General features: G+C 38.9%; 1 long non-coding RNA gene across 1 annotated transcript; it reads right to left on the bottom strand.

Annotated features, from left to right (window-relative positions):
- Nucleotides 1-3,024: 3,024 nt before the first annotated feature.
- Nucleotides 3,025-4,211, bottom strand: LOC141617364 (uncharacterized). Its single transcript, XR_012531104.1, has 3 exons — nt 4,027-4,211; nt 3,687-3,720; nt 3,025-3,504 (listed from the first exon to the last, which is right to left on the bottom strand). It is a non-coding gene; the product is annotated as an uncharacterized LOC141617364 (long non-coding RNA).
- Between the last annotated feature and the right edge of the window lie 9,854 nt (nt 4,212-14,065).

Genomic DNA, 14,065 nt, shown 5'->3' with positions numbered 1-14,065 from the left:
TTAATATCTATTGATTAAATAGTACGCATTTATATGGACTAGAACCAAGTCCTCTCTTGTTTATATACTAGTTGTTGCGCCGCGTCCTCCCGGGCGCGGAGCCCCAATTTGGACAACTGTTTATGAAATCCCATTATAGGAGTGCGATATACTACTCATATTCGCAATTACTCAATCATTATACCATAAAACAAAAAAAAACGCAAGAGCAGTTCCAAAGACATTTACTGCGTTGTGATAAGAACTGGTTTCATAGAGAGGGAGAACAATGGATAATTTCTTTCTCGAAGGACCTGATCCCATAACAATAAAAAAGGAAAGAGGAAAAAAAACTACGGTTTATCCACACTCCATTCCGAGTGAGACTGAAAACATTATTGGTCTTAAAAACTCAACCAAAACTTTCCCGTTTTGTAGGAGAATAAGAAAATGACCCAGTGAGAGTGAGAGGTCCTTGATTTGAAAAAAACTTGGTTAGCTTGATTTGATACGGGATTGGGGTAGGCTTTCTTCTCTGTCAAGCAAGCGCCTTTTATTTGAACCATAACCATGGTATTGGTAGATAAGGCTATAAAGCGATTGTCTCATGCGCAAAACATCATACGCCTCCATGAACTTCTTGTCAGTTTCCCTCGCTTTGGTGCCTGCAAAGCGCTGGTATTCCTCAAACACTGAAGACAGGCGCCAATTCTGCAATTTCCTCAGGCAACCAATAACACAACCTGCAATTTCCTCAGGCAACCAACAACAACAACAACAATAATAATAACGGAACGCACAATCGCTCATAAGCAGTAAATACCTTTGAGCTCCTAAACCCTAAACGAACTACGAAAACAGATCGCATACAGAACCAATAATAACATCTGAATACTCTAACAATAATAACAAAGAAATCAAAATGAATTAAAGAACAAAAATGGGATTAAGAGTAAATACCTTTGAGAGAGGATGAGAGATGCTAGGTTGTGCTGAGGGGAGTTGTACAGAGGAGTGAAAATGGAAAGACGGATGAGAATGAGCGGATATGAGCGATGGAATGATGTTTCCCCAAACTACCCAAAATAGTGACCGGGAAAGGGGTGCGTAGGTACACTCTTTTTCATGCTATATCTGGCACGCCCTTTCCCAGAAATAAAATTAACCTAAACATATCAAATTGAACCGCAATCAGCAGACAATATGTAAACATTGCAAAATGCAAGCAGGTTTTATTGCTTACCGTGATTTAGATGCTTACCTCGGTATTCATCAATTTTGAACTCATTTTCTTCATAATACGTGTTTCCAGTAGAACAATTTGTACAAGAGAGGTTAAGAGATTTCTATGATTGGTTATTCACTTAAATGTTTTGTCGAAAAGGAGTCGTGTCTTTGCCCACCTGCCAATTGCAATTTCCTCATCAGTTTAAGAAATAACATTTATAAACCAGAAAGTAAAACAAAAATAGTGATAACGTCAGCCAAAATTCTCAAGCCAAATTCACAAGTATTTTTACCAATCTATGTTAGCTGAGAACACGCGCTTCTGCTCCACATATAGTTTCGCATAAGTGAAAAAGACAAAAGTTAGTATTTATGTTAAAAGAAGAAAAGAATCCCACATACCAAAAACAAAATTGAAAATCAATGAGAGAAAGTGTCCTTCGGATATTTGCACTTGATAATGGAAATAAGGAAAAACCCAGGTATCAAAGAGTAAACTAACCAACAATGGAAGAAGAAAATCGATAATGGTTTACTCCCAAAGTACGCAATAATAGACTAAACCTAGCCAATTTAGGTAACCGCAACAATGATAAAAGGGAGGCAATAGCTTGCATTAGCAGACAAATTCCTCGTGCTTTGAGCTCAATATCTCACTCGTCAGGCTAGATCACTAACACATCCTACAACAACGCATATAACAATCTCAACTTTAATTAAACACAAAAACCCCTGGTGTTCAGTATTATTTAGTATGCTATAGTTCCGATTAGCAGTCAAGTACCTCGTGTTCTGAGCTAAAGATCTCACCCCACAGCCTGAGAAAATTGGAACCACAACAAAGATTAAATCAGCGTACATAGCCGAAAAAATTAAACCATAAAACAAAAAAACGTAAAAAGGATTACCCAAAACAAAAGTAATTAAAGTAAGACCAATACTTCTCATTTTAAACTCGAGCCCTCACCCAGCAGCTCGAGTCAACTACAACCACAACAAGGACAACCTACATAAGGGGCCATTTGATAATGCAACTAATTACAGTACTACTTACCACCGCAACAATGATAAAAGGGGGGCAATTGCTCGGATTAGTAGCCAAGCCGCCCCTGCTTTGATCTCAGGAGCTCACTCGTCATTCCAGATCACAACCATATCCTACAACAACGCATATAATTACAAACTCAACTTTAAACCCAAAAAACTCCGTAACACAGTACGACATAGTATGTTATAGTTACGATTAGCATTCAAGTACCTCGTGTTCTGAGCTAAAGACCTCACTTCACAACCTGATAAAACTGGATCCATAACAAAGACAAGATCAGCAAACAAAGGCCAAGGAAAACATAAAACACAAAATCGCAAAAACGATAACCAAACACAACAGAAATTAGAGAACAAAACAACACCTCTCATTCCGAACTCAACCTATAGATTAAATTAAGAATGGCTGACCGACAATTTAGATGGACAAGGGAGAAATCTATAGCAATAATCGATTACTACTTTGTTAATGCCCGACAACCGGTACGACACGTAATCCTCATCTTATAATTAATTATCAATGTCTGAGCATGAGTAAGCAAGAGAAGTCTACATTGCCTGCCATAGCACTTTGGTTATTTATGGCAGGAAAGCCCGCCATAGCACTTTGCTCCGTTCTAAAAACATTGACAATAGAACTTTGCTTATTTATTGCAGGAAAGCGTGGAGGAAACTGCTGAAGTCTCGACGACTTTCAACGAGAAGATCAGGAAGCACTGTGATATGACCCTGATTTCTTGTGCTTATGCTGGGACTGGAAATGTTCTTAAGGTTTGTTCCTACTCTTTGGTAAGAGTTGTCTCCCAAAAAAGACAGATAAACAGCTAACCCCTGGCTGTGGCCAGCACAGAGATTTCCGAGAACTGGAAAAATTTTTAAAACTTGTAAATCCAAAGAACCACATCTAGCACAGGTTAGGAAATGCTCTAAAGTTTTGTTTGCTTAAAACGAAAAAACAAAAAAAGTAATCCAGCCACATCCAAATGTGGCATCATGTATAGACGCCACCAAACAGTCTCATCCCTCAATAGGCAACCATAATAACCCAAGCGTTTTGCACGCTCAAAGTACCCAAATTAGTAATACACATGATAACGGCAAGATCAGTAATAGCAATAATAGCGTAAAAAATGGTTAAAACAATTGTACGCGTTCAATACCCAAAGGGCAAACTGATCATTTACCAAAATGGTTTACACCAAAAAGAAAAATAAGAGGCACACCTTGAAAGATGTTCCGAGCTCCTAAGCCCTATACGCAAAACAACGAGGAAATCAGTGAAATTAATCACAACAGAAATAACAATAACAATAGAAACACCACCACCAACAACAACAACACTGACCACAACAACACTGTCAGTCATTAGGAGTAAAGAACCAATACTTCGGTTAATAAAATGTTTTAGACCAAAACTTAATTAGAAGCCACACCTTTGAAGACACAGGTGCATCGAGCTCCTAAAGCCTATACGAAAAACAATGAACAATTCAGTGATTATAACAACAGAAATAACAACAATAGTTGCAAGAACAACACTAACACTGTCGGGATGAAGGAGTAAAGAATTGTTAATTCATAAACCCAGATCTAACACAGAAACAACATTAACATTTGAATAATCTAACAATAATCACACGGAAATCAAATAACTACACGATTTAAGACAACACCAACAACAATCAATACCCAATAAAGGAACCATTATAACACACCGGCCGGAACAGAATAAATACTAAACTAAACGAAATCAAATAAATCTCGGGTAAATACCTGGAATAGGATGGACGATTTTTGGATTTGGGGCAAGATCTTCTAGGGTTTGATGAGAGAGCGGTACAGCGAGAGGTGGATGAGTGCCTGTGTTTTAGAGTGTGGATGTGAGTTAAAGAAAATTGGAGGGAGGAGATTCAAAAGGAGGATCCAACGGATGAGGATGGTATTAGTTGGATACTATTCATAGCTACAGTAGAGGGAAGTTTAAGCTTTTTAAGGGTTATAGATTAGAGAAGCAACAAATAAACAATCATGCTCAAAGTGGATGCTAGTTGGTTGACTAGTCTTAGAGCTTGCGTTGGATGGGTGGCTAATTAGACCTGGCAAAATGGGACAGACTCACAGACCCGAATGACCCGACCCGAAATGGTTGACTCGAGACCCGAAAATGACCCGAACTTGCTTGACCCGAATACGACCCGAAACCCGAATTGACCCGACCAGACCCGAACATTGTCTGACCCAATGTTGACCCGACCCGAGGTGACCCAATCCGAAAAGACCCTACTCATAACTGACCTGATCCCAAATGACTTGAAGTGACCCAAAACGACTAGTACTAAACTACTACTAACTCATATTAATACTATATATATCAAAATAAAGTTTCATTGGTTACAATAATCCCTAATAAATAGTTACTTTTGCAAAATAGTATTTCTTAATCAAAATAGTATTAACCTAAGTGCTTAACCATTAACTCAAAAGCAACCCGACCCAAAATGACCTATACCCGAAAATGACCCGACCCGAAATGACCCGACAACAAGCCACCCGAAACCCGAAAGTGACCCGACCCAACCCGACCCGAAATATGTGACAGACCCGAAATGACCCGACCCAAACTGACCCGACCCATACCTGACCCAAGTGACCCGTTTTGCCAGGTCTAGGTGGCTTATGATTCGAATGGATTGTTGTTTTATGAAGGGGGTAAGAGCTTTTGGTCTGAGTCTACTCTTCAGTCGGAGGTTAGGGCATTAGGGAGGTTCTCTTGTCAAGTAGAGAAAGTGGATTTTTGCATCTTGATATTTTATCCAAGTGCCTTCAGATCGATTTTGTTACAAATCAATGGCTTAGAGTATAGTCACCATTTGACACAAGGAATTCTTGATAATATTGATAACATTAGTTTACAGTATCACTCTATTTGCTATAGTTTTTTTTACCTCGCTCCTTGAATAAAGTGGCTCATAGCACAGCAAAAAGAGGTATGAGCGGGTAACGTTTGACTTATTTTATAGTTGCAAAAAAAATCGTGCTCAGGATTTACTACTGATACTATTCTTTTTCATAATCAACATTCATGAAGTAAAAATTAGACCTGGTCTAGCCTAAAACACAAATTATTGTAAAAAAATACCCGTTTTTCCTTAATCATTTAAAAGGGGTGTTAAGTTGGACCTTTTGGAATGGATTCAATCTATTCAATGTTTGATTGGAGCATTTTGGTATGGAATTAGATAATGATGGATTCTAACTCCATTCCAACCGCTTGTAATGTCATACTCATCTCTCCTCCCAAGTTTCTAACTCCATTCCGCCCAATACATTATTATTCCCCATTCTCGGATTGAACCAAATAACTATAAACATGTACGAGGTTCTAACTCGACACCTCCTTAGAGTTAGAATCCATTCAATTCCTAATGTTTGAACTAAACGACCCCAATAATTTGCCATAAATTAAAATATCGCTCATTACAAAAAAAAAAAGTAATAAACAAATGATTAAAATAGAGAATACAATGTAGCGGAAACGTGAATACCTCGTGTTGGGTGTCTGGTGCGTCGGCGTCCACGGTCCATAATAGTACGATATTGTTCGCGTTGGGTCAAGCTCTCACAGATTTACTCTTGGACTCCTTCCCAAAAATTCTCGTACTACTATCATATTTTCTGGACCCTTATAAAGATAATATTTCACCTTTACACTGCCGATGGTAGTGGGACATGAGTTTGTACCCTAACAAAATATTTAATTTGGAGTAGGGCGGATCTAGGTCCGGTTTACTAAGGCTATAGCCCTAGATGTTTCTGAAAAAAATAATAATTAAGTATTCATGTAGTAGAGTGATGCGTGCATTTTATAGTCTTTTTGAGCCTCATATGCATGCATTTCTATGCAATTCCCGTAGTGTTATGCTACAAATGTCCTCCGAATCGTATACTTTGGTTTGTTTTGCCTTAATTGCAAGAATGTACCAAAGAAGATGGAATTGAGCCTTTTTACTGTCCCTTTAGCCTGTATTTAGGAGATGGAAGAATTGGAGCGAGAATACTACTGTCTTGGGATGCGTGAAGTCGTCTTGGAAAGCTAAATCAACGAGAGCTGTGGCTGAAGTAGATGGCAGTTATCCTTCGATCGAGAGATTTTGCTAACTTGTCTGTTCGATCGAGAGCTTTGTGATGGTGAGAAGACCTCGATCGAACCCCTGCTGTCTTCGATCGAGAGGTGCCTATTTGGTGTTCGTCGATCGAGTACTCTTTGTACTCGATCGAGAGGTTTTTGCTGGGAAGTGTTCGATCGAGTAGTTTGAAGCTGCTCGATCGACCACTTTGTGATCTGACGCGAGATTTTCTTGCGAGAACTTTTTATTTTGATATTTTAAGTTACGTGTTTAGGGAATAAATATCTTTCCTATATAAAGGAAAGACTTAATTAGGTTTAGAGGATCTAATCTTTTAGTCATTAATTTCAGAACTCAATTGCTCTTGTTCGACGTTACTTGGCTTTCTATTTTCCGGATCTCAACTTTTGTAATTTCTTTACTCTCTTTTATTCAATTCAATTCCTTTTGCACACATAATTTATTGTTCTTTAATTGTTGTTAGTATTAGTATTGTTATTTGGTTTATACAATTTCTTTTCATTCATCTTTTTACCATGATTGTTATTGTTTCATTCATCGTTATTGTTTTATTTATCCTCGTGCGTAGCTAAATTCTCTATTGCTAGGATTAGGGGAGCCATGATAGTAAAACAATGATGCTTTAATTAGTTTAGGATGTTTTTGTTGTGAGAATTGTTTTATAGCAGTATAATAGTAATTATTAGGTTGAGTGCACGCAACTGAAATAATTAAACTGGTTAAATTCAGACCTAGATCAGAAAATTGGAATGAACAGACCTGTTATGAACAATAAACTACCCTAATCAGAGTGAAAGCTATTTAGGAAGAATCTAGGGCGGATAGCGGACCGGAAGGACCTTTTCACTACCCTTCTCACATCAGACCGACTGACCTTATCTTTAGCTGATTTGTGTAATATCATGGTGAACCGACATCCTGGCATTTCTCTTCCTTATTTGATCACATCTCTCTTTCATCCTTGCTATTTTAATTGTTGTTTCTTTTATGCTTTTAAATATAGTTCAATAGTTTAGTTTAAACAACCAAATCAAAACCTCCCACTTTGTGACCGTAAACAGACTGAATAACAAGTAGATAGTGACCGCCTCCCTGTGGAGTACGATACCCGACTTACCTCTGCTATATTAGTTAGAACCGGTTGGTTTATTTTTGATAGGGTTGCGACAGCCGTGTCATAGAGCAGGGTTGCCGAATTCATAATACACATAATTCGAATTCGCAATTCGCTCAAAATAGGGAATTGAATACGCAAAATATTACAAAAAAAAAAAGCAATTCGAGAATTCATAATTACTAAGAACAATAGCAATGGGCAGTTTTTATTGTTGGGTTTGTCACAAGAACTTTATTTTGATGAGTTTATCCCATTGTGACAAAAAGTTTTTGTTCTTGAGTTCTTCATTTGACAAACTTGGTTTGAAATAAGAACCAAGTTTGTCCCAAAAACCAAACAAATTGACCAATGAATACATATCTTTATTTTAATTTTGTCCATTACCGTTACTCTTAAGAACTTTATTTAAAGTTCTTCCATTGTAGCTAAAAGTTTTAAGATTGTGGAGTTTGTCAAAATATGACATGGAAATGAAGAACTTTATTTTAAGAACTACCATTGCACTTGCTCTAATACGCTTTATTTACTTGATGATAATAACAAAAAAAAATGGTTCATTGCATAAAGATCAGTAATTCAGCATTACAAAGTGACGGAACCACCAAAATAAGTCTGTTGATCATATCTTTATGCTTTCTTAAGTAAACACAAAGTGACGAACCAGACAAAATACCAAAATAAAATTAAGTTGCTAGTCTACTAATACATCTTCTCCTTTATCTTTGATGATCTTTGAAATTGATCATATATTCATATTATATTGAGTTTTTAGTTTTTAGTACACGAATTGAACTTTTCAAATTCGCGAATTAGTGCGAAGTAATACATGAATTAAACTTTTGGAATTCGCTAGTTTTTATATATAATTCGCGAATTAGTGCGAATTAATTTGAAAACGTATTGCGAATTGATACGCGCGTACTAATTCGCAATACACACCCTATGTTAGCGAATTAGGTAACCATGTAGTAAAGTATCATTGAAATTCGTTTGGTCTGGTGGTTTAACAAGTACTTTCCACACAATTCACCTGTGTTCAATTCTCCCATCAGGTAGTTTTTGGGCTACCTTTTTGATGGGGCATATTCTGCACCCGCTGACCGAGTCAACATATTGAGTAAGGTCAAAGACATCCACAGCAAGTCAACATGTTAGACAGCCTAACCGACGCAGCCTGTCGGCCGGTCACTTGGGTCTCGGCTAGGCAACCAGCCAGCCGGGAGACATATCCGCGTACTCATATCCAAGACCCCTCGGCATGGACTCAACCAGGCCTGCCGGCCTGCCATGGGTCACTCGGCCGAGGGTAGAACAGTCTTTTCCACCTGCTCTGCCACTTGGCCACTTGGCCACTACGTGACAAAAGGTGAAAGTCTATAGATACTCCACTTCTCTCATTGAGAAAAGGACCCCCAAAATAATCGAATAATCCATAAACTCACTATTAATCTGGTATAAACTCCCTTATCTCTCTACAATATACTTTGCCAAGTAACACACAACTTAATCCCTTTAAGTTTACTGACTTGAGCGTCGGAGTGAGTACGCTCGGTACCAAGCCGAGCCCTCAGTTTGTTCATTGTTTCAGGAGAGGCCGAAAGGAAGAGTCAAGCAAAGTCATCATTCAACAAAGCTTACGTGATAACAAATCCTGCTCCGGAACACTTTTATCCTCCATTTGGTTTCTCTTTTTTTTTTTTTTGGCCCATGCGTGACTCGTGAGGCGTATGAATTGCATTTTGAAAAATTTAATCGTCATGCATTTTGACGTTCATCCTTAATTCATGTAATCGATGGATTCGAGTCTTACTTCTTTTTATAAAGTCGTATGTCTACTTCATGGTCTTTTATAGGTAGGAAGTTTAATAAAGTTGTTCATAGACTCGCCCATAATGTCGTGATGCTGGCTAGGAAGTAAAAAGTGGTTATCGAGTTTTAGAACTTGTTATTTATTTGATTTGGCACAATTCTTCATTTGTTTAAAATATCCCAATTTTCGATCATTGTTGATTGTATAATAAAGATCGATCTAGCTTTGATGAAATATATATTCTATTTATATTTACTATGTAACATAAAATTTTACACATGCATTCCTTATATATGGACTGTATGAAATGATAAGGAATAGAAAAAAATTTGCTACTCATAAAATACCTGTTTAAAATTTTTTAAATTTAGCCCTAATTTAAGTAATTGTAGTTCCTGGTTCCGTCCCTAATTCGCAGTATGAATCGAACAAATATGTACAGTAGTAGTACATTACTAGTGGAGATCCCGTGCTAAAGCACGGTATTTTCGAGTTTATGGTATATTGAGTTTTACCGAATTAGAAATGTAAGTATAAAGCAGTTGTGGAGTATTAACATGAAATTTAAAAGTGTACATTATATTTAAAAGAACGATATAAAAACAATTTGAGATTATATTTAAATTGATATGGAGCTTGTTTGAACGTGGGAAAGGATTTTTTTTGGAAGTAAATTTGAGTATAAAATTAATTTTATTGTATTATTTTATTTGAGTCAATCTGTAGTGTTTAATTTATAGTTGTAATTTTAGGTGGGACTATTTTCTTCAAAATGAAACTGTATGAAACGTATGATGATTTTGTATTCTGATTTTATTTTCGAATTATGATGATTTTATATTCAGATTTTATTGTAATTTTAGGTGGGATCACTTTCTTCGAAAATGAATCTGTATGAAACGTATGAGATTTTGTATTCTGAATTTATTTTCGGATTATGATGATTTTATATTCAGATTTTATTTTCTGATTTTATTTGATTGAGTAGGGTAGATTTGAAATATGGGCCAACTGTATGAAACGTATGATGGCTGGTAGTATCTTAGAATATGGGCCATTAGTGAAATAAGCTTATGGGCTGGTAGTATCTTAGAAAAATTCGGCCCTTTTAAGTAGGTGGTAGAAGTTGAGCGGGAAAAACACAAGGCTTCTTATTCTCTTAGTTATATGGGGATTACGAAGATGTGAGGAGCATTATGATTGTTTGACTTTACCAACTCAAGCTACGGCCTACGGAGGATAAAAATAATAAGAAGTGCATATAATTGATACTGACAACTTGACAAGGACACAATTAGCAAGGAAATTATTAGAGAGAATATTATGATTATATTGTTAGAGTAATATTAGGAAAGGATAGATTATGAAATATTATGAGTATCATAATATCTCGGAATATTCTAGGCATATTACCCAAGTCATTGTACTATAAATAGGTGACATATTCATTAATAAGATCACCTCATTCAGTTCATTATATCGTCTTACATGGTATCAGTTCATTATATCGTCTTACATGGTATCCAAACACCTAGTCACCGCCTGCCCTTAACCAAATCCACTACTAAGCAAACCTTTTCCCCATCCCTATGCCTAGCGTATCCGATTAGGAATAAATGCTCTCTGCCTCCGCCCATTCTTTATGTATGATTGCCGCCATCTTGTCGCCTGAGTTGATTCCGTCCAAGCCAACACCGCTATCAAACTTGTTGTTGTCCATGGTTGGTAAAACAACCCTCTTTGCCACGTTGCTTCGGTAACTGCCACCGTTCTAAACCTTTGCCACGTCACGCTCTTGCCTTATCCTTGTCCGTCTTAGGTTCGCCGTAGCAACCACCCCTGCCTAACGGGCCGGGTGGTATGACTCCGCCGATTTTGACCCGCACGGCCAACCACTACCGGCACAGGATTGAAGTGCCTCATGGATGTGTGCTTTTGTATTTGGTTTAGTAGTGTTGTTTTTATTTTAATTATACTGTTGAGTCTGCTTCGGCCTACGGTGTTTCACTAGTTTGCTTAGGCCCCTCGTGCACCCTTTGTTTTGATTTTATTTTATTTTATAGTCGGTGTTCCACGAGTTGCTACGGCCCTCGTGCACCTTGACGTCCTTTAATTTTTTTGTGTCTCACGAGTTGTTTCGACTCTCGTGCACATTTAGTCTTATTAACATGTGTGGCTTTTCCAATGGCACTATATCTCCGATAACGGCAAGACACTACATCCGGTTCAAGCGTCGACAATGATCAACTCGGCTCATCCACCACGGCATCATCAACTATCTGTGTCCAGTCAAAGCGTTCGTTACCTACCGTTTTGACTGAGGGGGTGTATTAGAGAGAATATTATAATTATATTGTTAGAGTAATATTAGGAAAGGATAGATTACGAAATATTATGAGTATCATAATATCTCGTAATATTCTAGGCATATTACCCAAGTCATTGTACTATAAATACGGTTAATAAGATCACCTCATTCAGTTCATTATATGGTCTTACAAAAGTGTATAATTGTTAAAAAAAAACCAAGAATTAAAAGCAGTTGCATGGTTGGTCGTGTTGAAGCTTAATAGTTAATTCCACCATTAACGGCGTTGATTGAGAGTTGTGATGCCTATCAATTAAAGAAGCGTAACGAAAAATTGGGGGTGAGTATGACTGTATGCAGTGGCGATTATAGAGGGGGTGCAGGGTGTGACGATCCGTACACTTCGAACCCTTAGTTTTATTTATGCTATGTAGTTTCATTTCCTCTTGTATATTTTTAGTAAATACTTTCCTAGTTTAGCATAGTTAGCATAGATTTTATTTCCATAAATAGATATATCTCTATTCTACACTTTTAATGTTTTCTGCTACCAGGATGTAACTATCAAATTTCCCTCTTTGGGGAGTACTAGTGAATGAAAATCTGCTTCCCACCTTGTGCCTTCGTATTGCTTGTTGTTACTTTGTTGTGAACGACTCTTTGCCTTCACTTTTCTAACAAGCCGTGTTTGTGGGATCGACACTAGGATCCCGACTCACACACCCGAGACTGATTACAAATGCCTAGTGCTTGACAAACACTAGTGCTTGACGCTCTCGCTTGCATTCTTGTCGAGTGTTTAGACAAGGGTGCGCGTCACGCCCCGACTCAAAGTTTCGGACCGTGACATTTGGTATCAGAGCCCGGTCTTCTTGACGGGCTGCTGTATACGATGGCAACAAAGGCAGTAGAACCGAGTGGGAACAAAAGTGACACTAAGGTTAAAGTGGCGGCTTTAGAGAGATTGATGGACGAGAAAATTCCATCCTTGGAGACTCTCATTGTGAATTTGGAGAGTACTCACCAAGTAGTTGATGAGACGGTAAAGGGGCATGATGCCCGCTTCAAGGCCGTAGACGAGTCCATAAAGGGGCACGAGAGCCGCCTTGTGGCCCTCGAAGAGGCGATTCTGAAAGATTATAACTCGGATGTGGGTTATCTCTATGAAAAAGTCGAGCAACTCGAGAACATGTGCAATACCCTGATGAAAATGGCCGCGGACGGGAGTTTTGGTGGAACTCCTAAGGTGAAGCCGCCTACACCCCTCAAGTTTAGTGGGGCGAGAAATTCGAAAGAAGTCGATAACTTCATCTTCGACATGGAACAATACTTCCGAGTGAGCGCGCTCGACGAAGGTCTAAAGGTCAGCACCGCAAGTATGTACCTAACGGATGACGCTAAACAATGGTGGCACTCGAAACATGCCGAGATCGAGGCAGGGAATATTAGGCTAGAGTCGTGGGACGATTTCAAGCGACTCTTCAAGGAGCAATTATATCCGGAGAACACCGATTTCCTAGCTCGAAGGAATTTAAAGAACTTGAAACATACAGGCTCGATTCGCGATTATGTGAAAGCGTATTCGGCTTGTATGTTGGAGATAGCGGACATGACCGAGAAGGATCGGGTGTTTCAGTTTATTGATGGCTTGAAGGAGTGGGCTCAGCGAGAAATCATGCGACAGCGACCAGAGTCCCTCTCGGCTACGATGACAGCGGCTGAAAGGCTAGTTGACTATTACACGGAGCGCGAAACCTCCCAGAAGAAGGGATTCGCTGCAACGGGCGGAAGTAACCAAAGGTTTGGAAGGACGACTTCACAAGCAAGACCTCCCTCTTCGAGTAATAGTCGGTTCCGTCCCGGAGGTGATAATAGGAGATGGGGTCCGGCGAATTCTACTCCAACCTCTTCTAAGGGTAGTAATTCTGAAGCGTCGACTGCTAGGAAGCCGTTCACGTGCTTCCTTTGTAAAGGAACACACCGAATGTCCGAGTGCTCTCACCAGGGGGAGTTCAACACCCTTAAGAAGAATTTGTCCAAGATGTCGGTAGGATAGAATCCCGAGAGGATAGACCAGGATGCAGAGGGGTGCGATGATGATGAGGCCAGTGAGCAAGGAGAAATGGCTCGAATGGGAGCAGTCCACATGATGTGCTCAATGGGCAAGGGCGCTGAGCGCTCCTAAACCAAGTCCACGGAACTGATGTACGTGGAGATAAGCGTCAATGAGAAGGCTACTCGAGCTATGATAGATACAGGGGCCTCCCATAATTTTGTCACCCCCGACGAAGCGAAGAGACTCGGAATGAAGTTGAACCGAGAAGGAGGAAGCATGAAAGCTGTCAATTCCAAGGCCTTGCCGATTCAGGGTGTGGCTAGAGAAGTGGTGATCAAGATGGGCGAATGGACGGGGAAGCTCGACTTCACCA

The sequence above is a fragment of the Silene latifolia genome, chromosome 1 (genome assembly GCF_048544455.1).
Source record: "Silene latifolia isolate original U9 population chromosome 1, ASM4854445v1, whole genome shotgun sequence".
Lineage (NCBI taxonomy): Eukaryota > Viridiplantae > Streptophyta > Magnoliopsida > Caryophyllales > Caryophyllaceae > Silene > Silene latifolia.
The sequence above is the reverse complement of the archived record's forward strand: the minus strand, read 5'-3'. Positions and strand labels throughout refer to the sequence as shown.